Here is a 27,510-nt window from a genome sequence, read left to right as displayed (position 1 = left end):
GACAATCGCAGTGAAAAACGCTTTTTTCAAATCTATATGCGCCTTTTTTCCTCGAAAAAGATGCCGGCTAGGTGTATGAATGATAGCGCCGATTATTAAGTACGATGGGGAAAGAGGAGGGGTTCGTATCTTACAGGTCCTTTACAAAGTGGAGAAAGAGTAAAAAAGAGCTGAAAACCGCCTTATGTAATATAAGGACGACCCCAAAACCACATCTCAAAAGCCTATATAATCTACGCTCACTCCCTTGCCTCCAAGATCCGCTTTCTCTACCTTACAGCCATCCTCTCCACATTGAATTCGGAACCCAAAAAGGGATCTGAATGCTATTGTATTGTCTACTATCTCAAGAGTGTATTATTGGAAGTATATGCCGACAGCACAGAGGCCGAGAGAAACTTGGGGCTCATCTACTCGTATTTCATCATCAAACACCTCGATATTCATCGCTTATCCCGGTAAATCATACACTCTTAAGCTTCAATGTGGAAATTAGGAGAATAGAAGCTAAATGAAAAAGTGTTAGGGATTTTGAATTTGAGAACAGGAGAGGAAGATCATTAATAAGAAGGGATAAGGGTATGGATAAAATGCGATCCCGTCATGGATCGAATTCTAAGTACATACATATCTTAATATTATTATTGGCATTTCACCGGTCAAGGATGGATGGGGACAGCCTATGCAACAGTAGAAGGGTACATTCCTTGCCTCTACTAATAAAACACAGCCTGGCATCCGACATTGCAATATTTTCTTCTTCAACACCACATTCTACCTTACTCCTTTCATAACGTCCAATACGCATATTCTTTGCCTACCTCTTTCTCGCATGTCTAGAGTTCTCCCCTCTATCACAGTCTCCAGCATGCCATTGCCAGTCCGAGTGCTCTGTATCCATCTTTCCTGCCTTCTTTTGATGTTTCCCAACAATTCCGTCCTTGTCCACCATGCCCGGCACATTTTCGTTTTTTTTCCTTTCTCTTAATTTCACTTTGTCCATCATTCTCCACACTTATATTAAAAAATCCTTCAATCTATGTCCATCATTTTGCTTAAACGACGATGTTTCCGCGCTGTACAAAACCACGCTCAATATTTAAATTTTTAGGAAGCTTGCCTTAACCTCCTTACGCAACGTTCCTGTCATCAGTTTCTTTCTCGTGAAAGCGTCTCGGTTTAACGTAATTATTCTTTTTAGTTCCAACTACTTTGACCATTTTGCTCCAAAATACTTCCTAGATAGGCAAACAAATCCCCCCGCTCTATTTTATGAACTCCAATTTTAATTCCAAAGAAACTGCGGGAGATGCCGCAACAGTAACTTTTAACGGAGTCATCCGCTAATGTGCATTTCAATGCAACAGTTTCAGAGTGTAAAAATCATTCGCCTTGACTGGGATTCGAACCCAGATCCCTCAATATCCGGTCGAGTGCTTTAGCCACTTAAGCTACCGAGGCGTCACGCCTCGGTAGCTTAAGTGGCTAAAGCACTCGACCGGATATTGAGGGATCTGGGTTCGAATCCCAGTCAAGGCGAATGATTTTTACACTCTGAAACTGTTCCAATTTTAATATTTAACTTATCTTTCTTCTTTTTCTCTACATAACACCCCGCAAGCTTCCACAAGGGCGTATGGTACTTATGTATGGCGCACGTGCTACTGAGGTCTGGCACAATTATTATAGCAAAATTAGTCCATGTACTTCCACAGACCAATGCTCAACTTATACAACAGTCATAGGTTATCAGTAACTGTCGAGCATGCAAGGAAAACCTTCGTGGAAGGATGGATGGCTCAATATAAGCGTTGAAGGAATATATTGGAAGAGACCAATCCTCTTACTGAGACTGAAGAAAAGAGGATAAAACTCAGAGAGAAATATTGGAACTCACAATTTCAAATGCTCAGGTAGGAATTCATAACGTAAACCGTGAGGGATATAGATAGAGGTAGAATTTCTGAAACATCGACTACGACGAATAAACTTCTTGAAGAGCATCGACCACTCTTCAATGAGACTGAGGAGTTGTTCACCTAGAAATCAGGAAATCATGATCACAGCATATTTTGTATTGAGGATGAGTCAATTCATAGATTCTGCACACGACCTCGTCCGTATTTCTTTTTGTGACTGCCAGTGTCCTTAGAGAAAACTGAGCGATGTGATGCACGGCTTCAGAATCATTTTCGTCTTTACGTTTACTCCTGCCTACCGGATGAAGCTCTTTAGCGCTAGAGGCCCCTCCTCCCATAGAGAGACAATAGTTACAAGAGCAGTCGTCTCCTCTAACGCCACCCAACGGACAAAGTCCCAACAATATGCACGCATGTGAGTCTCTGCGCAAACATAGGACACAAATCAATACAAAGATGGGAGGCTGCAGCTACTGCACTCGGATTGAAAAAAACTTAATGCTCCATGTTATCAGTTTTACTCCTCGATTCCGAAGAAGACTTGCCCCAGAGGTGCAGATGCCATTCAATTTATGACTAATTAGTCGAGAATTTTATTATAATTCCGCCGAATGAAGAAAACAGTGGGTTTCGCTCAGCTCACTTCCTTGTAGACAATAATAAATCACTGCTCTACTTGCACTGATATTAAGCCGTAGGAAGGTACTACGTCTCCCGAAATACTAATTCAATATCCTGAGCTTCTTCAAGGGAAAACTTAATGAAGTTGAGCGTTATTATGGTCTATAGTGGTTTATAACATTAGGCACAATGCATAATTATGTAGTAAGGGTGTCTCGAAAACACACAAAGCCTTTATTTCATTAAATTTATTTCTTCATCGCATTTATGAAATATTATGTAACAGATCTGCCTAGGTTCACGTCGATGGTCTTTCAACATCGTCATCAGTATCGACGTCGACATCCACACGCGCCCACGATATATCGACAACTGCTGTAGACTGCGATAGAGGGGAGAAAGTAAGGCAAACAAGGTAGTAGGAGGGGGAAAAGGATAGACATGCTGTACGGAATGAAGTGAAGTAGGAAGTATGCGGAATTATAGAACCGTTTAATGTAGTTTGGAACGTCATGTTTTGTCTTGGGCGACGCTAAGATATATGCGTGCGTGTTCAGTCTAAATCCATCCAATAATTATCTATGGTTTGGAAATAAAAATTTATATTTTACTTATTCTCTCGTTATCATCCATATTACATCCACATGCTCCTTCATCTATTTAGAATCGAATATGAAAACTGTGATGTGCATATCCACACCACCGATGGGGTTCTGCAAAGTAGTTCACATATCAGCAACGTTCCTTATTAATTTTTTGCACTTATTCACTGAGTAATTATTGGTGAATTTACTATCTTCATTACAATGATTTACGAGTCTCGCCATTCACAATACGGTTGTTATTAAACATGGCCCAATAACGAATCGTTAATAAAGATAAGTCTAGAGCAAAACAATTTTGCTTTTCATTCTTTTAGCGTTTGGCTACCTCAGAGAGGAAAAAAACCTCGCAGATTCAAACGAGTGCCAGCCCGATTTCTCGTTTTTCGCCAAACCATTCATTCCATTTATTCTCCCTTCACTCCTAGGACCATCCGCTTGTCACTCGTCGCCCTTGCAAATCCGACTGCTTCTCCGGGCAGGGGAGGGACTGGAAGAAATTCCCCGTCGCCTCCTTTAGGCACCCCCCTCCAACCCCCGACCCACCGCCTCCGAAAAACCCCTAACGCTTCCCTTCTCTCCGCTTTCTCTCCCGTCCTTCCTTCTGCTTGCATACCTGAGGATGGCACGTGTTCACTCTGCCTACAAAGGAGCAAATCGGCCATTCCCCGTTTACGGCTGGAGAGTATAGGTAGATACCATTGACGTAAATGGCACCGCTGACCCGGGGGGGGGGGGGCCGAAATGTTTCGGATTTTTAAGGGGCGGACCAGGACGAGCACAAGGATGGTCCCACCGAGCTCTTTAAGAGGAGGAGGTAAGTCGCCAGTTGACAAGATTTTTATGGCTCCCTACTTGAATTCATGGCTACATTTCTTTTTTTATTTCATGGTGTCGGCGAAGGGCAGAGAGGTGAGCGAGCTGCCTGCTTTCGTCCAGCTGCCCGTTTTCATCGCTCTATCGCTTAAGTCCCGATTACGAAAACAAATAAAACGGGCCGAGATTTTTATTGGCACTCACATCTGCATGACACCTACCCTGGAAGACGCCTGGGGGAATAAAGCTGAGCGATATGACGATGCAACGCCAACGTTAACTGTTTCATACAAGGGTTCTAAGGCGTTGACTCGTATGGTTGGCCGAATTCTGCATGCGTGTGACACACACTCCGACAAAAGAGTTCACTGTCGAATATGCTCGCATTTCAAACTCGAATGGACAGGGCTGACATTCATTTATGATTTTTGGTATCGCTGAATTCTCCATATTGTTTTAATGAAAAGTCGTATTTTTCCATTATTATTAGCAGTAGTTTAGTATAGGGTAAAATAAGTTTTCTATATACCGAAGCATTACACACTACTGCACCCCTAAGCCCTAATTAATTTAACAAAAAATATCACGAAACCACTTTCTATATACATCTACATAATACCCCGCAAGCCGCCGCAAGGGCGTGTGGCGGGGGGTGTTAGGTCACTAACCGTAAAAAGGAACAATACCACATACAAGACAACAACATGGAAAATTACACCCACAGCAGCGCACACACTCATGCAAAAATCCCTTCATCCAAAACTCATGAAAACAAATATACCGCAAACCAACAAAAAACTGCCACGAAACTGCGGGAGATGCCGCGACAGTAAATTTTGACGGAGTCATTCACCAATATGCATTACAATGCAACAATTTAAGAGTGTAAAAATTATACGCCTCGACCGGGATTGTTTGTCTATGGAGTGTGTGTTTTTTCCTTATCCCGGAGAAAGCGAATGATTTTTACTCTGAAGTTGTTGCATTGCCACTTTCTACTTATTAAAATAAACCATTCACCAGTTCTGGATATATCCTACTTCTATTAATTTCATCCAAAATTCCTATTCTTCTCCACCCTCTACGTCGCTTTCCCAGCATTATCCCCCCTATCACCGTCTCCAGCAATCCATTATCCCTCAGTATCTCCAGCGCCCACCTTTTCTGCCTTTTCGACTTCCCCCAACAACCTAGTCTTTTTTCCTCTGATGCCTCTTAACTTCATTGATTGATTTCCTTTCCGAAAATTTTATTTTTTGTGTTGTTCTCCAACCTATTATTTAAAAGCCTCCAACGTACGCTTACTCTCTAATCTCAATGGCCAAGTTTCGACCTAAACAAAACTACGCTCCATATTTAAGCCATGTTTTTTTTCCATATATTTCCAAATGTAACATGAAACCACCACGATTGCATTGCTTTCGGGTTTTACTGCATTCGATGATCTATATTCAAATGCCTATACAATATACAGATTGTGGCAGTACAACTTGCTGATTTGAATAGCATTTCACATTAAAATCAACAATTTATGCAGCCAAACTCTGTACTTTGTCACGTAAATAAGCGAAAATCTGAAGTTCTTTTGGAATCAAGAAATTATCATTCCTCCATCAAGTTTGAATTATTAAAATAAATGGCAAATTGTATTCGTTGTATCAGTGACTCAGAAGGTTTTACCCTAGTAATAATTCTATTCACATAATTCCATAGAGAATTATAATTATTTGCAAAAGGTGAGCATCGAACCTACAACTTTCAAGAGGAGGCACATCTCCCTTACAAAAACTGCCAATACACATGTTTTTTGCTCATAACTTTCGCATATAAAAGGAGTTAATCTGTCCAAAGTCAATGGATGGGTTAATTTGAAGTTACATAGGCAGAAGGCAGATTTTAAATAAATGGAAAAAAGTAAAAATACCTATAAATTCAAAGGCGATTACCAAAGATGCTGAACTATAATAGTCGATTCAACCGACAGTTGGGAAGACGGGGTTATCACTTTAAGGCCATTGCCGTAGATACATGACTAATCTCGAATTTTGACCTATCCAACTGCAGCAAGATATTCTGGAATATGACGGGATAAAAAGAGAATGCGACGAGACAGCGAAATAATTAAAACCACAGATACATCAAAAAGTTAAAAGTTTTTCATTTTGCACGAAAACTTGGGTGTGAAAAAAATTTCGGCAAAATAGGCTTGATCTCAGTGGAGAACCATCGCAATCGAGTGGTCGATTCGGAGACTGGTTTGAGGCTTTTGAGTCGCAATCCTGACAAGTTTCTGCGTCGATACATAACTGGGACGAATCTTTGATACATTAATACACTACAGAGACAAAGAAGCAGTCGAAACAGCGGGTGGTTAAAGGCGAGCTGGCTCCAAAGTAGGTGAACACGGTGACATCGGCCGACAAGGTGGCGGCCATCGTTTTTTGGGTTTAGAGGCGAAATCTACCCATATACTACCAGCATCCTTTGTTTTTCTAAGGATTTATAGAACGACCCACGTAAATAGATTGTGTATACAAATACACACACACATACGTATATATGTATATATATATGTGTGTGTGTGTATATATATGTATATATATATATGCATGAAATGTAAAATGAATATATAGTATATATACGTTATATACGTTATATATATTACATATATATATATATATATATATATATATATATATATATATATATATATATATATATACCCTTGACGTGGTCGAAGGGCTTCTGCGTTCCGATGACCCCTAGAGCTGTGCTGGCGGGAGTAATAATTATTGCTCCTGGTAGGGTCACCCATGCCAGATAGGTCGAAGGTTAGGAGCCAGACGAAAGGTAGTCCACGCAGCGTCTGTTCCTCAGTGAGGCGGTTGCAATGGCGTCTGACCCCAGTGGGGCGGCCAGTAAGTGATGGTGTCACGTTAAAAACACTATTGAGGAAGGCAACGGGAAACCACCTCAATTATCATTCCCTAGAAAAATATGATGGACAATAGAGATATTTTGAGTCCTGGCAACCACGGGGCTCGGCCCAATCGGCCGTGTGTCGTGCCCGGCAGCGGGGGAGGCAAGGCTTCCGCGGTCGTCATCCCACGAAACCCTTGCAAGGGAAAACCAGCAGCAGCAGGACAGAAGACGCAGGAGAAGAAGACAAAATTAGTTAGAATAGGAACGTGGAATGTTAGGACAATGATGAGGACAGGGAAATTGGAGAATGTTAAGCGAGAGATGGAAAGGGGAAATATAGATATTTTAGGTCTATGCGAGGTGAGATGGAAAGATAGCGGGGATTACTGTAGTGATAAGTATAGAATAATATACAGCGGTGGGGACGAGAGCCAACGAGGGGTTGCCATAGTATTAAATGAAGAGGTAGGAAGAAGCGTAGTCAACATAGAGCAGGTAACGGATAGAATACTACTAGTGGAGATAAAAGCAGAACCGACGAACTTAGTTATTATTCAGGTATACATGCCACCGAGCAATCATAAGGAAGAAGAGGTCGATAAGATATACGATCAGTTAGAGGACATGATCGCGTGTGTTCCTGCAGGGAAACATTTGATAGTGATGGGGGATTGGAATGCGACGGTAGGCGAAGGAAGAGATGGTGATGAGGTGGGCGACTACGGTTTGGGCACGAGGAATGACCGCGGGGAGAAAGCAGTTGAGTTCTGCAGGAGACAGGGGTTAGTCATCACCAACACTTGGTTTAGACACCACAAAAGACGCAGGTATACATGGAAAATGCCAGGTGACTCAGGAAGATATCAGCTAGATTATATCCTGGTTAGACACAGGTTTAGGAATAGTGTGATAAATTCCCACAGCTTTCCGGGAGCGGATGCGGACTCAGACCACAATTTAGTTGTTATGAAATGTAGCGTACGTTTCAAAAAGATAAGGCAGGGGCGGCGAGTTAGAAAATGGAATGTAGAAGCATTAAATGGGTTGAAAAGGAAGGAATACAAACAGGCGGTAGAGAAAATCATGGAGGATGGTAAAGGGCTTATTACTATCGAAGAAAAATGGGAAATGATCAAAAAAGGGTTGTCAAAAGCCGCAAAAGACACTATTGGAACCGTTAACGCTAAAAGGACTAGGAAACCATGGATCACGGATGAGATGATTACAAAGATGGATGAGCGGCGAAAATGGAAGAATATAAATACAGAATTAGGCAAAATGAAGTACAAAGAATTGAACAATAAATTGAGGCGGGCAACAAATAAAGCAAAGGAAGCATGGTGGAAGGCGCAGTGCGAGGATATGGAAAGTGTGCAGAGGAAGGGTGAAATCGGTGCGCTGTATAGCAAAGTTAAATCGTTATCGGGAAGTAAGAAAGGAAGAGCTATGCTAACAGTTAGAGATAAGGCGGGTAAGGTAATAGTTGACGCAGGAAAGATCCAAGAGAGATGGAAGGAATATGTAGAAGAACTGTATAGTAAAGAACTCAGACCAACACAGTTAGACATTGAAAAAGAAAATGACGTAGAAGAAGACAGCTTAGGTCCAGGCATATTAGACAATGAGATAGAAAGGGCATTAAGGGAGATGAAACTAAATAAGGCCGTGGGGGTAGATAACATTCCCGTGGAACTTTTAAAATGCTTAGGAAAATGTGGGAGGAAGAGGCTATATGGGCTGATCCGTAGCATTTATGAGGAGGGAATCTGGCCGGAAGACTTTGTGAGAGCAGTTTTAGTTCCGATTCCGAAAAAGGTAAAGGCCACGTCATGTGAGGACTATAGGACAATTAGTTTGATATCCCACGCAGCTAAAGTTGTTCTCAGGATCATAAACAAAAGGATAGAGAGTAGGGCAAATGATTACTTAGGGGATGATCAGTTTGGGCTTAGGAAGGGGAGAGGTACGCGTGATGCCATTGCAGTAATGAGATTATTAATCGAGAGGAATATAGAACACAACCAGGAGGTATTTGCCTGTTTCGTAGATTTCGAAAAAGCGTTTGATAGAGTGAATTGGGAAAAACTAATGAGTATATTGCAGAAAATAGGAATAGATTGGAGGGAAAGGAGGCTAATCCGCAACCTGTACATGTCTCAGACTGCTCAGGTGCGGGTGGGAAACGGGGAGTCAGGATGGGCAGTGTTAGGAAGGGGTGTAAGGCAGGGTTGCCCATTATCACCGTTGCTATTCAACCTGTATGCAGAGGAAATGATCAAAGAGGCATGGGAAGAACTCGAGGTAGGAATGAAAGAGGGCGGGGAATTCGTAAAATCAGTTAGGTTTGCTGATGACCAAGCTTTAGTTTGTCAGTCAGCCAAGGGGCTGCAAGCATTGCTTAGTGAATTGGAAATTCAGTGCGACAGGTATGGGATGAGAATCAATATTAATAAAACAAAGGTTATGCGATTTTCTAGAAAGAAAAAGGGCAAGCTTAACATTAAAATAGGAGGGCAAAAACTAGAGCAGGTAGAACAGTTTATGTATCTCGGTAGTGTTTTGGACCAACACGGTCAAAGTAGTATGGACGTAAGGAGAAGAATTGCGCTAGGCAAAGAGGCTTTCACAAGGAGGAGGGAGTTAATGACGGGGACTCTGAGTAAGGATGTTAAGAAAAGACTCGTAAAAACTTTGATATGGACCGTAGCTATGTACGGCGCGGAAACGTGGTCATTGAAGCAGGAGGATAGACGTAGACTGGAGGCTTTTGAAATGTGGGTGTGGAGAAGAATGGAGAAGGTGAAATGGACCGAGAAGAAAACAAATGAGGAAGTACTTGGTATGGTGGGCGAAGAGAGGGGTTTGTTGGGAGCAATCCTATGGAGGCAGGAAAAGTGGATGAAGGGGGTGTTGGCCGGCAGTGGGATGTTGAAGACTGTGATAGAGGGTAGAATGTTGGGCAAAAGAGGAAAGGGAAGGAACAGGATAGGGATGTTGGACGGGATGAAGGGCGGAAGAAAGTACTCAGAGATGAAGAGGGACCTGGTGTAGAGTAGAATTTAGGGTTGTGTTTTGTTAGTAGTCACAAAATATTTGTTTGGTAGTTGTGTCCATCGAAAGACCTACCTTAACCGGTAGATTACCTTAAAAAAAAATATATATATATATACATATATATATATATACACACACATATATATATATATATATATATATATATATATATATATATATATATATATATATATATATATATATATATATATGAAATGTAAAATGAATACTGATGATGACGGCGTGCCGTCGAAACGCCAAAACTACATATGTGAGTGTCATTTCTTTGTGTTTATATGTTTTAAAAATCTATATCAGTGTTTACATAAAAAACCGGAAACCCAGTAATCAACCCGAAGGTCGGTTTGGTAGGTGATGGTAGAGTTCACCCAGTACTAAGCCCGACGGCGTGTGAAATTCACACATCAGGGTAGGGGGGCCAGTTCCTTTCCCCGTTGTTATATATATATATATATATATATATATATATACATAAGGCAATCCACCGGTTAAGGTAGGTATTTGGATGGACTCAACTACCAAATAAATATTTTATTACTCCTAACAAAACACAAAATACCGCATCCTACTCCACATCAGGTCCCTCTTAATCTCTGAGTACTTCCTCATTTGTTTTCTTCTCGGTACATTTCACCTTCTCCATTCTTCTCCACACCCACATTTCAAAAGCCTCCAAATTACGCCTATCCTCCATATATATATATATATATATATATATATATATATATATATATATATATATATATATATATATATATATATATACAGGGTTCGTCCGGAAAATAAGTGTACTGAGCTCTGGAAAAAAAAAATTATTACACTTTTACATATCTTAAGCTAATATTCCTCAAAATAGGACCCTTGTGAGTCGATACACTTGTTCCAGCGGCGTTCCCATTCCTGGAACGCTCCCGCGAAGGCATCATCGGGAACCTCTCGAAGACTCGTCGTCGACCTCTTCTCTGCCCTCCACGAACATCTTGTGCCACCGAAAGATCATGTTTCTGGACATGGCTGACTCCCCGTAAGCCTGGTTAATCATACCGACAGTTTCGGTAGACGATTTCCCAAGCTTTACCGCAAATTTGATGGAATAACGCTGCTCCAAAAACTTCGGCATCGCGTTCCGTGACGTGGGTCGAAGCGTGGAGGTTCGCGTTAACAGAGCTCCTCACTACAACACAGCTCAGAGCCGACTGCCTTTTTCAGCGTCGCTTGCCAACATACCCCCCTCCAATCGCAGCCCGTCAGAGCGGTGCTGGGCGCGCCTGGAGCGGCGCGCCCAGCCCAGGAGTCAGTACACTTATTTTCCGGACGAACCCTGTATATATATATATATACCTGTATACACACACATACATATACACACACACATAAATATATATACACATATATATATATATATATATATATATATATATATATATATATATATATATAATATGCATAATTATATGCATATGTTTATCATAATATTTTACGTTTCTACGGGCCTGCCACCACCGTCGGGGGCAGAAAAATACGCCTCCGAATTCCGCCGCAGTAAAATGTTTCTGTTAGTGTCCTCTTTTGTGTCTACGTTTTAATATTGTTTATAAGAATATACTCGTATATGTGTGTGTGTGTGAACGGGATATTTATTATTCTAAAATGCGATCGAGTTCTTCCGCCCTTGTTCGTTCCATGGAATGCCGGGGCATTCCACAGTGGTCCATTGGGAGTGGTGTGCGGCCCGCGCGGAGTGGCAGGTAGATCGTCGGGGGATGGGGAGACGCACCCAAGTGGGTGGGGCATGCCCTTCCTCCCTTCCAGAGAGGCGGCGTTCCTCGGAGGGCGGAAGGGGGACGCGGGAGATGCCTGCCCATTCACCCGAACGCGCGGAGGTTCGCCCTTTGAAGGGAGCCGAAGGACCAAATCCTCCCAGAGTCCCACCCACCCGCGCACCACTCCCACGCACCAACGGAAATGCCCAGACCCCTTTCCCCGGCCGCTCCTCCATTCTCCTCAGGACGACCCGAGTGCCCGTCGCGTATTCTTCGCCTCGACCCCGGAGAACACTCGGGACCGCCCTTCCTCTGGTGCTCGCCGCCCTGCTCGCTCACACTCGCCTCATGGTGTGGTTCGAGGAAGGCGAGAGATAACCGAGGTCATCTTGCACCATGAGGAACAAGCAGGGCCGGCCCTTGCCCATGAAGACCACACATGTTGGCCTCTGGCCACGGTTGGCCACTTTCCGATTAGTGTTTACCAAGAGGGCGGCGACACCCATTGAGTCATTCATGATAGGCACGGATGATTGTAAATGAGCCTACTAATGGTGTTTTTGTGTGCAAGACAATTAAAGTCTTACATGGAGGAAAAATGTTTGTAGTTCGATTGAAGGTATCAATATGAAGTTTTGGATTTCTCTTACAGGAGTCCACGGGAATAGAAGCGTCTTCCAGTTGGAAAACTCCTATTGAGAGATGTATTATTAATAATAATTCATAATGAGACCTCACTTGACTATCCTAGGAAAACCGCCGCAGAATTTTTTTATTCGTTTGGGACGACCCATCTAGTTTCATTCACAACCATTTATTTGCTCACGCGGTCTAGAGTACTAGTAAGTCGGAAGGAGAGCGATGGACAATTGAATTATAAACCGACCATTTTCGTCAAAAACGAATCAAGGTGGCCTGTGCGAAATAAGTACGCGAATTACTAATTAGAGGTAATCAACCGGGCCATCATTCCCATTATTGGTTTGCAGCATCTCTCCGGACTTTTCCGCTCCCTACCAATGTCATGGCCTTTATCTGTAATTCTTCACCCTCTTGTGCCTCTTTAAATCATGGCCCTCATTAAGCTATCATGCCTCTGTGTATATGTTCAATCTATTTCCCCCTTTTTGTTTCAAGTGTCCTCCATATGGTTCTCTCTTGACTGGCACTTCGAAGTTCTTCTTAATTTTTTTCATCACTCTTCTGTAGCACCACATTTCCATCGCCTTCAATCCCCTCTTCGTATTATTAAAAAATAGCATTCCATGTATAACTTTTAAGAATCGCTTCCTTATGTCCATGCTAGTACTGTTTACTGTTCACGATTGCTTCCTCTTATAGGAAACTTCCTTTAATACTCATTCTGTTTACGTCATCCCTCTTGCTTCTTCCATCACTATAAATCTTACCATGGTACAATAAGCTAAAAGAAAACTAACGCATGAGGTTTATACTCGTAATCACCAGATGAGTTTTCTTCCATTTCTCCCCGTCTTTCCCCAAGCTCATCGTCTCCGTGCACTGAAATTCATTTTATTTCCTAATTTGCTATCAGCCGTACAGATGCCTATGGAGCCGGGTTTTTAGGTGGGGAATATATTATTTCCGAATGTGTCCCCGCAAGTATGCATAGAAAGAAATCTTGCAAGTGTCTCTCCGGCGGGGCAGTGTGGGAGGGCGGCGGGCAGTATGCGATCGGCACTATGGGCTCGGAAAGGGAATGCGAGGCTAACGGGTGCGAGAGAAGTGGAACCGCCGAAAAGGCACGCTTCCGTCGTTCCATGTCCCCCGTGTCTCCGCCACCGTAGTTTTACGATGAGAACCACACATCCATCTTCGACCTTTTCCCCCCACCTAGTCCCTCCTCCCTTTGTGCCCAGAAATTCAGAGATGAGGACGGGAATTTATCAAGAGAAGCCTTCAATCCCTTCCCATCTCTACCTTCGTCTCTTTCCACCCTTCAACCGCTCCCCCCTCGCCCTCCTGCGGCAGATATATTCCCCAATCCCCGCTCCGCGGCCGCGTTCGGTGGTCTTGTAAACACGCAACGTTCCCTTCCATTCCGACCAAGTAGTCAGACCCTTTTTCCATCGGCTTCTTTTTTTAAAAAAAGACCCCTCTCATTCAAATGGTCAGGTAAACATTCAGTTGGAAATACATCAATCGCGATCTCAAAATTCCTTTCCTATTTCGTGCGCCGATGTTTTTTTTATCTGAAGGTAAAACTCCCATTCTTGGAGTTCCTGGAAATCCTCTTTCCTTCCCGAAACCAACGGTTTGCGTGGAAAGGGTGTGATTTAGTGGGTTCCACTTCCAGGTAATGAATGGGTTGCTGAATTTCGATAACAGTTTTCGGGAAAATATCATCGAAGGTTTAATGTATGGAGTAATTTTATGTACAGAGTAGCTATACCACAGGTGGCAAATAGATTTTCAATCACTTGTTGATTGGGATGTATTGAAAAATCGAAGGTCACAATTGCTCCTCCGCGAGTTTAAGTTAATTGGGGAAATATATCCCTTAGTTGTTCTGCCGGGTAAAGAATGAAATTATTTTGCATCATATTCGATAATTTCCAGTGGTAGCATAAAAATAATGCCGCGAAATGTTATTCTCAACTTATACTCGGCATTTGGTTAATTATGACATTCTAAAGGTAAGCTAGATTCTGGTTTTAATATTTGCGAAACGTTTTTTTCTACCGTGTGGGATCCTCAAAAACTATTAATTTTGTTGTAAATCCATGAATCAATGCGCTCTGTGGGCTAGCGTAGACGTTCCCTCAGTACGTACCTGATCTTCCTAGGAAACCATGTACGACACAAGGAAAGGAACTATGCACGCTATCCTAACGTGTGAATTTCACACATCGAACCCGTGCATCCGGTCAACAGTTTTGGAGCGTAGTTATGTATGGCTCGGAAATATGGTCACTGATACAGGAGGATAGATGAAAAGTGGAGGCTTTTGAAATGTGGGTGAGGAGAAAAATGGAGAAGGCGAAATGGACCATAATTAAAACAAATGAGGAAGTGCTGGTTACGGCGGGGGAGGAGAGGGGACTGCTCGGATAAATCATAAGGAGGCAGAGAAAAAGGATGCAAATATATTGATCCTCCGATTGAATACAACCTTGACGAGGTGGAAGGACTTGTGCATTCTGATGATCCCTAGAGCTATACTGGCGGGTGCAATTATAATATCTCCTAGTAGGGTCACCCATGCCAGATAGGCCTAAGGTTAGGAGTCAGACGGAAGGTAGTCCGCACAGTATCTGTTCCTCAGTGAGGCTGCTGCAGAGGGGTCTGATCGCGGTGTTGTGCCAATTGAACGATAGTGTCACGTGTAAAACACTGTTGAAGAAGGCAACGGGAAACCACCTCAGTTATTACTGCCAAGACTTTTATGATGGACAGCATTGTGAAAATCAGTCCTGGTCACTACCGGAGTCGGCCCAGAAGTAAGTGGGCTACGTAGTAATTTTAACGTGTGAAAATATTTTTTGTTTGCATCAGGAAGCACGCGATTAATCCAATTTCTTACTAATCCGCAGGGTTCAGGAGGATGGTCAATATATACTCGGGAGACTGACGTTTTACTGTGGATTAGGGAAGTTTATCCCGCCCTTCGCCTTTTTCACCCGTTTCATAACAACAAAAACACGAATGAGGCGAACCTCTTATGTCCAGGGGATGCTAGAAACCAGTATGAAAAATATATATATTTAACAGGCCTGCCACTGTTTTTCTTATTATAACGAAGGTGGGATAAGCGATTTTCGAAATGTGGAAACGTAATGGGAGGCTTTCTCAAGCTAGATATTCGTAAAAGCCTCTAAACAACGTAAGTGTTTTAGACCACAACACTTAAGAACTAAGGAGAAAAGGAAGTCCCGCAAAAGAGGGTTTGGAGGGAAAGGTGGGAAGCACGATGACTATCTAAATTGTTTCCCCACATGAGTCAATTACTCATAAGGAAGGTGGTAGGGGAACAGGGGTCGACGCACAGGACCCCGATATACCCATGATTTTAGATCTAATTAATGGTTTCTAGGATATCTGGCATACTGACGAGGTTTACTTCTGAAATTTCTGTTTCATATGCTTTAATTTCTTTTTGCTATTCGGTAGTAGGTTCAGTTGACTATTTACGTTAATCGTTGTAGATGATTACGCGTGCAGCCGTAAAAAACCGTGGCCATCACCTTGTCGGCCGATCTCACCGTCTTTGCCTTCTTCGGGGCCAAATCAAGAAATAAGGAATGAACAGTTTCAACTGTTCCCTTTTCTCTGGAGTGCAGTGGTGTACCCACGATTCGTTCGCAGTTATGTAACAACGCAAAAAAGCGTCAGAATTGCGACAGAAGAGCGCCAAACCAGCCTTCGAATTGACCACACGACTGCGTTTATTCTCCATCGAGAGCAAACGCAGCATCCATCTTGCCGAGGTTGTTTTCACACCCAATTTTCGTGCAACATTGAAGGCACTGTACCTTGTGACATGCCACAACTGTTTCGCGAACTTTGATTCGTCGATCACTCAAAACTATGCCATGGATTTTGTCAACCATTTCGGAGGGAATCACTTCTCGTTAACGTCCCATACGATGTTAATTATTTGTGGATGTACAGTCAAGTTTGAACTGACTTTCCCAATTGTAAACAGTCGCAAGCACAGGAGCAGATGAACCATGAACTTCATTGAACTCGAATTTGATATCTTTCGGTGTTCAGAGATCTCATTGCTTACAATCCTGTCTTCCGTTTGTGAGCGTATTATTCTCAACAGGATTTACCTCTCCCTTGTTATCTTCCCCGCAACATAGTTTCCTCCCAGGAAGATCATGCCTGACAAATCTTGCAATCTTTCAGCAACATGCCGTCATGGCAACAGACAAATCAAGTCAACTTGATGCCATCTACCTTGACTTCTTCCACGCCCTCCATCATTAACTCCTCCTTCATAAACATAACCTCCTACAAAAACACAACTCCTCCTACATAAACAGTTTCGCATACATGGTATGCTCCTCAGCCTTCTTTCTAGCTCTCTCACCTACAGAACTCAGCGTGCAATACTCTCGAATGCTTCTTCCTCTTGGTTTCCTGTTAGGTATGGAGTTCCCCAGGGCAGTGTCCTTGGACCATATCTTTTCAATTTATTCATTAATGGTCTTCCTTCCCGGCTCCTTTCCTCCCAAGTTCAAACCCTTCTCTATGCTGATGATGGCAAGATTTACAAGCAAATGAATAATATTTCTGACTGCATTCACCTTCAAATTGCCAGAAATCAAATTTCGCTATGGTGTGATGCCTCGAAGCTTAACTTAAACCCTGGAAAATGCAGCATCATGAATCTTACTCTGAAAAAACCCCTGACATTCAACTACACCATCAACTCAACTCGATTAAACAGAGTAACAGCTATGAAAGACCTAGGCGTTTTAACCGACCATAAAATAAATTACTCCAACCACATTCAGAATGTAAAAAATAAAGCAATGCCCCTATTAGGGCTCCTTTATCGCCTCACAGAAATTAAAGATCCAATTGCACTCCATTCGTACTACTCAACAATTGTCCTTCCCAGTATCATATGGCTCCACAATTTGGTCCATCGCAGCCCGAAATAATCTAAAACCCATCGATTGTATCTCTCACATATTTACTAAAATAGCCTAACACCGAATCCCACGTATCCGTAATATGTCCTCAAATGCTATTCCGTCTTCTTTATCAATTTCTAGCCCCCCCCAAAACCGCCGACTTACAGATGATTTAAAACTCCTCCACAACACCCTAAACTCGACTATTGATTGCCCTGAACTCTCTCTTCAACTACAGGATACCAACTCGACCCACCCACACCCACTCCCTACTCATCTATCTATTCCTAGGATATCTCTCACTAAGCGTTCACCTCTATTTCGCCTCCCCCCCTTCTAAATTCACTCCCTCACACTGCCGATCCTTTTTATTTATCATGTAACAATTCCACCACTCGAAGCTTTATCCCATCTGTCAACTAGTTAAATATTTCCCCTGCCAATGTTCGGCTCTCGTTGTTTATTGTTATGCTGCTATTGTATTTTGTCCTTTTTAATTTTTTTGCAATAGTTTTCATTGTAAATTGGCGCTACTTCTGTATGTGATAATGTTTTTAAGTAAATATCCCTCTGTGGCATTCCCCAGATAAGGGTTCGCTGAAAATAAAATAATTGTAAAAGTTTTAATAATGTTCCAAGTGATTTAACTTGAAAAATCTGTCAAAAGTCGCCTTTAGAAATAGCATTAGTGAAACTGAAAAAAAAGTGCACTGCCCGGGAATCGAACCCGGGTCGCAAGAATGGGAATCTTGCATGATACCACTACACCAGCAGTGCCGTGAGAAGGGCACTCTGGCCAGTCCTTACACAAACAAAATCGCTCCGTTACCGCAGGAGGTAATCGATATGGCTCCTCGTTCCTGCATTATCTGCTAACCTGGAAGCGCCATTGAGCTGGCGGCAATCTTAAACTTCCGGTTTTCTTTCGATTGAACGTCATTTCCAGCGTTGCGGGTGCTACGGTTTACTTTTTACTTTTATAATTTTGTTTACTTTCCCCTTTTCAGTCATAAAAATTTAAATACCTCCGTTAGCCTATACAAAGAGGTGAAGTATGAGCGGTTTTGGATAGTATTTAAATAGATTTCTGGAGCGAAAGGTTAGCAAATGACAAGTACACGACGACGACGCTGCAAAAGATGACTATTGCACAAACTTGACTAGACACTGCCCGGACAGTGTCAATAGACCAGATGCCGTGTTGACCCAAAGCATTCATTGTTTGCAGGGGTGGCTGGCATGTTGGAGAGGAGCTGACCTTATTCGCATCCTCAACCCGTTAAAACATTGTGCCTGTCATACCTAATGCTTTCACCATCGCCACTACATTTAAATTTCTATCTATTGTAATAAATTGTATTTTCTATTCAAGTAATTTCTATTATTTTTTGATAACAGAGTGCAATGTATTTTATTATTATTCATACATTTTACATTAGGATGAAAACATAGGTATTTCTTCAGAAAACTCTGGAGGATGACCTTTTTTTAAGCATCTAAATAGCGTTTAGCCAATTCAGCTGAACGCTATTTAGATTGGAGGTAATTCGGTTAATGGAGCGTTCCCTGTATTTCAGCATATGACAAGGGCAATTACGGCCAAACTCAATCCAAATATATTAATGTTTGCTCATTACTGTTCCAAGAAATATTTTGTAAATCAAAGGAAGGAATATCCACTGCATCTCTTTTTTTATCGGTGGAAAATTTGTCTCTGCGTGTATGTTAGAACCGATATGGACAGATACGATTCGCACGAAATGTGACGTCGTTATGATTCCCAATATGTGGGCACCTAAGGGGATGGATGTGGATGGGAAGACCCACCAAATTTCCTCATTAATTACTTAATGAGGAAATTTGGTCAATTTATCATTAGTTACCCTTACGTTACGACCCATCCTCCTTGCCCAGAAGTGTTGTATCGGCATTCCTGAATACATATTTAGTACTGTTTAATGAGGAGCTTAAAAGTGTAAAACTCCTTAGATCCTGGAACCATAAAAGAAACCTACCTCCGCCAAAAGCTTAGTTTTAATAATAATCATAATCTTGTAACGTTAAAATCTACAAAAGTTCCTTGTACAAATGGAATTCATAAAAGTTCAGACAGAAAATTTCCACGATTCTCCTTTACTGCCACTGTCAATGAAGAAATTCGAAGTGTAATATTGAAGAAGGGATCTGATGTTTTCCCGGTATGGTGAATTCTTCTCGGGAATTCTTCTCTGCTGTCGACGTTTCAACGGAGGACTCACTCATCACCTCCAGGGCTGAACTTCAAGGGTAATACGCAATGCAGAACTTTACCCGATGAAAGTCCCGAGAAGAATTCACCATGTCGGATTAAATTTTGGGAAAAGTCATCGGAATTTGAATGTCTGTAAATGAATTATTCCTTTGAAGAACATACTTTCCATCTAATACAAGTCACCTCGTACCAGTCACTTGAAATTGACAAATGTAAAAAGGCAAACGATAATCAGGCACCGAATAATGCGTAACCAGATTGACCAGGAAGGAAGCAATTAGCAAACTATAACTGACCATTTAAAACGGCAAAAAACTGCCTTCTCCACATTTCAAATAGCCACGAATGTTATTCGTGCCTTAAGAGTATAAACGCTTGAAATAACTTATTGTCATGCCACGAAAATTCTTTTGCCCAAAGGCCTTTAAAACAATTTTTTTTTCTTAAATGCATTCATTATGTTAGAATGTAAAATTAGTTTCAACATCTCCACCTCTGTGGTTGAAAATAAACCAAAACAATTACTAGTAGTTTAAATTAGTCACAAAGCAACTGCTATTAACTAGTCGATAACTAGGCTTATGATTAGCAAAGACTACCGTTATTCCTGTTTATTTTCATAGTTCTTCCTGTTGAAAATCCGATTGCAAGTTGTCATGAGACGTAAAGTTGATCTTAGAAAAGAGAACTCGAATGGCTGAGAGGATCACGATAGGGCGGTGGCTAATGTACCGGCTTACCACCTAGAGGGCGGGTTCGAACCCTGGAGACGGCAGATCTTTTTCAGTGGTGTCCCGATCGCTACTTGAGGTGATTTTTGAAGAGCATTTTAAGTGAGTACGCCATCGTTCGGATGGGACGCTCAGCTGTGGACCCCTTGGTGCCTTTCTTTAAAAGTAGGCTAATGCCGACACCGGGTTTCAATATTCCACCCTTCCTCCATTCCCATCTATCCCGAATGCCGCAAATGGCCTCAGCTCTCGGTCGTCTCTCCTAATAACTGCTACCAATACTCGAAGGGTTGGTAATCCAGTCTAAAAGGAACAGTTTCCACGTAAATATCAGCAGGGAGTGTGTGTGACCCTTTCCCGCGTGAATATTTTGATCATGAAGTACGCATCCTTTCCCTCCGACGTGGTTTCCTTTCGGCATAAATGAACACGCATGAATGACTGAATGTCCGAGCCGTTAAATAGGTTAATGATTAGCAGCAAAACATTTTAAGGTCTGAGGTTTTATTCACCATTCGTTTTTGAATCAACTGAAACTGATAATGAGAAATAATTACCCGTCAGATGTATACATACTATATATGTATCGACGTTTTTCTCAATGACGGACTGTTTAACCGCTAGCATTTACGTACATGTTTAAAACTGATGACACAGATAACACTTATGGAGTTACTATGAGTAATGAAATGCGTAGGACAAGCGCACTTCCATTTTCAAGCAAATTCCTGTATCATCAACAACATTAAACAGAAGTTTTCAGCGGCCGTGCTTATGAAGTAGGGAGATGAGGAGTGGGATGATGGGAAGGGTGAGGATTAAAAAGGAAAATGATGGCGCACGGTGCTCGATCGCACGTTCTAGAAATCCATCGATGATTGTCGCCTGCAGAATCAGCCGGCATTGTTCTCACCTTCGCTGTGCCCAAGCGGTACGAGATAACAGGCGGTCACCGGGGTAGGGATGCGGGACAAAAGGAGGGTAGGTTGTCAGGGACAAAAGGTATTTAAGGAAGGTTCAAAGGAAATGGGGAAAGGAGAGAGAAAAAGAGAAAGATACAACGTCGTTTCTATGGTAAGGCCATCTTCGTCGGGCAAAGAATGATCACCGAATGACTTCATCATAGATCAAGGGTAAGTAAGGAGGAATGGGAAATAGGTGGAGCCTGGAGACGGGGAGTAATGGGGTTGAATTCGCGAGGATTATTTGAAGATGGGGGGATAAAATGTGTCTGAATTAAAACTATTGTCGGAGTTGAGGGTGAAAATGCATTCTTACGGGGCTAGGATCAATTTCGGGTCGGGGCAATTTTGAGAGATGTAAGCCGACGAGAAATGTGGAGGGGTAGATTTCTATTCGTTGTTTGACGATGCTGGATTTTTAAGGTACATTGTATTTGAAGTGTGCTAAATGTTCCTTGAATTTGATAAGTTGACATTTCGTATGTCCGGGAAATGTTTCCTCGCGGAGAAGGGGGGGAGGGGCACTGAATTTGATATACAGGATTACATCGGATTTATGAAGAGTATGGTACCATAGGTTACAAAAATCTGTACGTTGTCAGTAAAGCCCAGGACCAAAAATATAATTATAATTCGGGATTTTTCAACAATTGTTCTTTTACCATTTGACTCATATACTTGAACGCCCTACCCTATTTTGCTTCAAACTAAGGGTTGCGCAATTCTTCAAAGGTTCTTCTCCACGAGGGATCGTCCCGATAAAGCTGGGAACCTTCAGGGCGATGGAAGACCCTATTCCAACAAAACCCTACATTCAATGCTCGCGTCAACACAGCATCATCACGCAACCATGAAAAAAATCCCCCTGGTTCGGGTGGCGTCAATGCTCGGGGATTTTAGCCTGAATGGAACCCTGGCAGAAGGGATTAAGAGGGTGGAAGAGGGGAAATGGATTTTTCCTGGAATCAGTTCGGGTGTCGATGACCTCTCCGGCAGAGTTCCTTGCCCTCTCTAGGGTACGCGGGGGATGGGAGGAGGACTTGAAGGGTGCCTCGGATCCGAGGTCACCAGGGAGGGGAAGAGATCCCTTTCATGCGAGACTATATTTTTTTTCTGCTGGTCGATCTGAGTTCGTTCGTGAGGGGGAAGAGGGATGAGAGGTGAGGGGACCATTGGGCACACCCTAGGCGCCTTAAAAGAGGATCCCAGAGAGTCCCTGAGGGCAACAATGCCCTTTCTTCCCATCCCTTTTCACGGAAAACCTTTCACGAAAGCAAGGTCGAGCATTATTCGGCCTTCCCCTCCCTCCCCCCCGGCCACCCTACCTCACCCCTCACCATGCAGAAAAAAGAACCCCCTCTTCCACTCTCAACAAATGGAATAAAAGGGATCCCATCTCCCGGGCCCGAGCACGAGGCTTAATTTTTACAGCTGCTCAGGAATTTTCGGTATTTTTCTGGAGGCGAGTCGCTCCGCCGGCTACATCCGCGGACGTCGACCGTTTGCGCAAACAAGGCGCGCGAGACAGGCGCTTGCCATCGGTCTCCTGCGAAGTCCGACCGACTTCTCGCGCAAACATCAGGACGGATTAAATAATCGCCTAAGCACAACGGATTTTCGGGAATCACACACACACACTGCATTGCAAACAACTGCGTGCTAACCCATTAACGCTTCAAAAGAAGCTGCACAATGGATATTCGTGAGCCGAGGGCACAATACATTTCACCCCTGCAAGGAACGAGCAATGCGATCGGGAGTTTTTACTCGCACGAGCCTAGTGTTTAATATGGCGTTTACATCTCCATGGTACCCTGCAAGCTACTACTAGGTCGTGTGATAGGTAATAATTCCACACCGAACACGCAACATAAAATCAAGCTCTGCTTAATCGTTGATTACCAATAATAATGCAAAAGATTTGAAATGATGAAAGTTATGCTCTCGACTTCAGCTACATGCACTACGCCGAAGAGCATAAGACATAAGATCAGACCACAAAGATAAAATAAAGGAGATAGATTTCAGGACAGATAGATACAAACACTCACTCAATCAGAAATCATAATAGTAAGAAACCAAAGTCACTTTAGAAATATTACAAACATTGAATTTACAAGTCGGAGCATAGTTAAACACTGCAAAGCTGTTAAGTATACACCCAGGTGCATGTGTATGTTAGTTGGTAGTTTGAGTGTTTGCATGTGTGTGGGGTGTAAGTGTTCTTGCATGAATATATGCAATGTTTTTTTGTGAGTGTATGAATTTGTGGTTCTTGCATGCGGTTTTTTTTCTTTTCTAAATTACGGGTGGCGTCCTAACACCACCCGCCAAACGCCCTTGCGGCGGCGTGCAGGGAAGTAAGTAGATGTAGATGAAGACTTCATTACCCAAGTGAGATAAGCTCTTAGTACAGAAGAGCAAAAAGTAGGGGTAAAGAAAAAAATTTGCAACATTCCAGGCTACTTAGACTTTATAAAATAATTTTACCCCTAGCGCGGTGGTTCGTAGTTGTTCTCATATATTATCGTTCGCGGGAAACATGAAATTTTAAATCTGTCGATTTTACACTTGATTTCTCCGATATTGTTTTCAAGATCCCTCTCACCGTAATACGATGGGGCCATCTACGTATTTTCAACAGCATCGCCGTAAAAACCCACATGCTATTTATGAAATAGATTTAATCTATGAGTGAACCTTCATTCCGAGAGTGAATCCCAACCTAATTTCTCAAATAATCTGAATACGCTTCACCGTTCATTGTAACAACGTTTTACAAATCTAGGTCAACTTCGCTGCGCGCGATTTAAAATCAAACCGAGTTTATCAGGATCCCATATCTTTCTCCTTACACTGTATTTTATTCTTTATTTATTTTACGGAAAATTTAATTATTTCTCCTAAAACTAGCTAGGTTTTAGCTTTTCGAGGGAAACAACTTCAATTATCCTAACATCATGACCCCACACTATTTGGGCAGTTCAGACCACAAAGATTAGGCAAGGGAGATAGGCTCACGTACAGATAGATACAACTATTAGTTCTTACATAGGACAATCAGGTATCATTTTTTTTAAGGTAATCTACCGGTTAAGGTAGGTTTTTGGATGGACACAACTACCAAACAAATATTTTATTACTCCTAACAAAACACAAAATCCATCATCCTACTCTATATCAGGTCCCTCTTCATCTCCGAGTACTTTCTTCCTCCCTTCATCCCGTCCAACATCCCTATCCTGTTCCTTCCCTTTCCTCATTTGCCCAACATTCTACTCTCTATCACAGTCTTCAACATCCCACTGCCGGTCAATACCCCCTTCATCCACTTTTCCTGCCTCCACAGGATTTCTCCCAACAAACCCCTCTCTTCGCCCACCATACCAAGTACTTCCTCATTTGTTTTCTTCTCTGTCCATTTCACCTTCTCCATTCTTCTCCACACCCACATTTCAAAAGCCTCCAGTCTACGTCTATCCTCCTGCTTCAATGACCACGTTTCCGCGCCGTACATAGCTACGCTCCATATCAAAGTTTTTACGAGTCTTTTCTTAACATCCTTACTCAGAGTCCCCGTCATTAACTCCCTCCTCCTTGTGAAAGCCTCTTTGCCTAGCGCAATTCTTCTCCTTACGTCCATACTACTTTGACCGTGTTGGTCCAAAACACTACCGAGATACATAAACTGCTCTACCTGCTCTAGTTTTTGCCCTCCTATTTTAATGTTAAGCTTGGCCTTTTTCTTTCTAGAAAATCGCATAACCTTTGTTTTCTTAATATTGATTCTCATCCCATAATTGTCGCACTGAATTTCCAATTCACTCAGCAATGCTTGCAGCCCCTTGGCTGACTGACAAACTAAGGCTTGGTCATCAGCAAACCTAACTGATTTTACGAATTCCCCGCCCACTTTCATTCCTACCTCGAGTTCTTCCCATGCCTCTTTCATCATTTCCTCTGCATACAGGTTGAACAGCAACGGTGATAATGGGCAACCCTGCCTTACACCCCTTCCTAACACTGCCCATCCTGACTCCCCGTTTCCCACCCGCACCTGAGCAGTCTGAGACATGTACAGGTTGCGGATTAGCCTCCTTTCCCTCCAATCTATTCCTATTTTCTGCAATATACTCATTAGTTTTTCCCAATTCACCCTATCAAACGCTTTTTCGAAATCTACGAAACAGGCAAATACCTCCTGGTTGTGTTCTACTACCTTGATCAAAAAGTTCCCGGAATAACCACCGTGTGGCGCTCCCATCGTTCCGATTTGAGTTCTGTTTTTTTTGTTAAATTGGTACATCTGTTGTTGATATTCCCTTTAAATCTTAGTGTCATAACTTGACATTTGCAAAAGTTACGGTCGGTTTTCGGTATGTCCATCAGTGCTTCCTGCGATTTTTCCATTACTTCCTCTCGGCTGCTAAAACGCGTTCCCCGTAATGGTTTTTTAACTCGATTGAACAGAAAGAAGTCACAGGGAGCCAAATCAGGTGAATTCGGTGGCTGTTGGATGGTATTTGTTGCATTTTTCGTCAAAAAATTACGAATAATGATAGCACTGTGCGACGGTGCGTTATCATGGTGCAAAATCCACGAGTTTTCTGCCCACATTTCTGGTCTCTTTCGGCGAATTGCTTCACGCAAACGTCTCATAACGCCCAAATAATACTCTTTGTTTACTGTCTGGCCTTCTGGCAAAAATTCATGATGCACTACACCGTTGTAATCCATGAAAACCGTCAGCATTGCCTTCTTTTTTGACTGAAAACGACGTGGTTTTTTTGGTCTCGGCTCATTTGGTGAACGCCATTCACTTGCCTGATGTCTGGATTGCGTGTCGTACTCATAAACCCACGTCTCGTCTCCAGTAATGATCCTTTTGATGAATGTGGGATCGGATTCAGCCTCGCAAATCATGTCTTTTGCGACGTCAACACGGTCTCTTTTTTGCATGAAATTGAGTTCTTTTGGCACCAACTTTGCTGCTACATGACGGAAACCCAAATCATTAACCACAATGTCTTGGGCGGATCCATAGGCAAAGTTCAAGTCCTCCGCTATTTCTCTGATGGTTAATTTGCGGTTATTGACCAACATTTCTTTTACTTTATCAATTTTTTCACCGACTTTCGATGTCGATGGTCTGCCACTGCGTTCATCATCTTCGATTGACTCACGACCACTTCTGAACCGCTCGTGCCACTGGTAAACGACCGTTTTTTATAGAGAATCGTTGCCGAAACACTTTTCCAACATTTCCAACGTCCGTGCGCCACTAAATCCGTTTTTTACGCAAAATTTAATACAAGTTCGTTGTTGCAAATTTAAATCCATTTCTGCAATTGTAAAAAATCGCCAACACACACAGAGATAGATGTACTCTTGGCTACGTAACTTTTGCAAATGTCAAGTTATGACACTAAGATTTAAAGGGAATATCAACAACAGATGTACCAATTTAACAAAAAAAACAGAACTCAAATCGGAACGATGGGAGCGCCACACGGTGGTTATTCCGGGAACTTTTTGTTCAAGGTAGTATATTCCTCTCGATTAATAATCTCATTACTGCAATGGCATCACGCGTACCTCTCCCCTTCCTAAGCCCAAACTGATCATCCCCTAAGTAATCATTTGCCCTACTCTCTATCCTTTTGTTTATGATCCTGAGAACAACTTTAGCTGCGTGGGATATCAAACTAATTGTCCTATAGTCCTCACATGACGTGGCCTTTACCTTTTTCGGAATAGGAACTAAAACTGCTCTCACAAAGTCTTCCGGCCAGATTCCCTCCTCATAAATACTACGGATCAGCCCATATAGCCTCTTCCTCCCACTTTTTCCTAAGCATTTTAAAAGTTCCACGGGAATGTTATCTACCCCCACGGCCTTATTTAGTTTCATCTCCCTTAATGCCCTTTCTATCTTATGGTCTAGTATGCCTGGACCTAAGCTGTCCTCCTCTACGTCATTTTCTTTTTCAATGTCTAACTTAGTTGGTCTGAGTTCTTTACCATACAGTTCTTCTATATACTCCTTCCATCTCTCTTGGATCTTTCCTGCGTCAACTATTACCTTACCCGCCTTATCTCTAACTGTTAGCATAGCTCTTCCTTTCTTACTTCCCGATAACGATTTAACTTTGCTGTACAGCGCACCGATTTCACCCTTCCTCTGCAGACTTTCCATATCCTCGTACTGTGTATTCCACCAGGCTTCTTTTTCTTTATTTGTT

The 27,510-nt window shown here is 42.4% G+C and overlaps 1 protein-coding gene and 1 non-coding gene across 2 annotated transcripts in view; both read right to left on the bottom strand.

Annotated features, from left to right (window-relative positions):
* LOC139696641 (uncharacterized) overlaps positions 1 to 27,510 on the bottom strand; it is a 282,301-nt gene that overhangs the window by 89,947 nt on the left and 164,844 nt on the right. The window lies entirely within an intron of this gene.
* Positions 18,031 to 18,101, bottom strand: TRNAG-CCC (transfer RNA glycine (anticodon CCC)). Its single transcript has one exon. It is a non-coding gene; the product is annotated as a tRNA-Gly (tRNA).

The sequence above is a fragment of the Hetaerina americana genome, unplaced genomic scaffold (genome assembly GCF_022747635.1).
Source record: "Hetaerina americana unplaced genomic scaffold, ioHetAmer1.1.p SCAF_7, whole genome shotgun sequence".
Taxonomy (NCBI): domain Eukaryota; kingdom Metazoa; phylum Arthropoda; class Insecta; order Odonata; family Calopterygidae; genus Hetaerina; species Hetaerina americana.
Note: the sequence above shows the minus strand (reverse complement) of the source record. Positions and strands in the feature narration are given on the sequence as shown.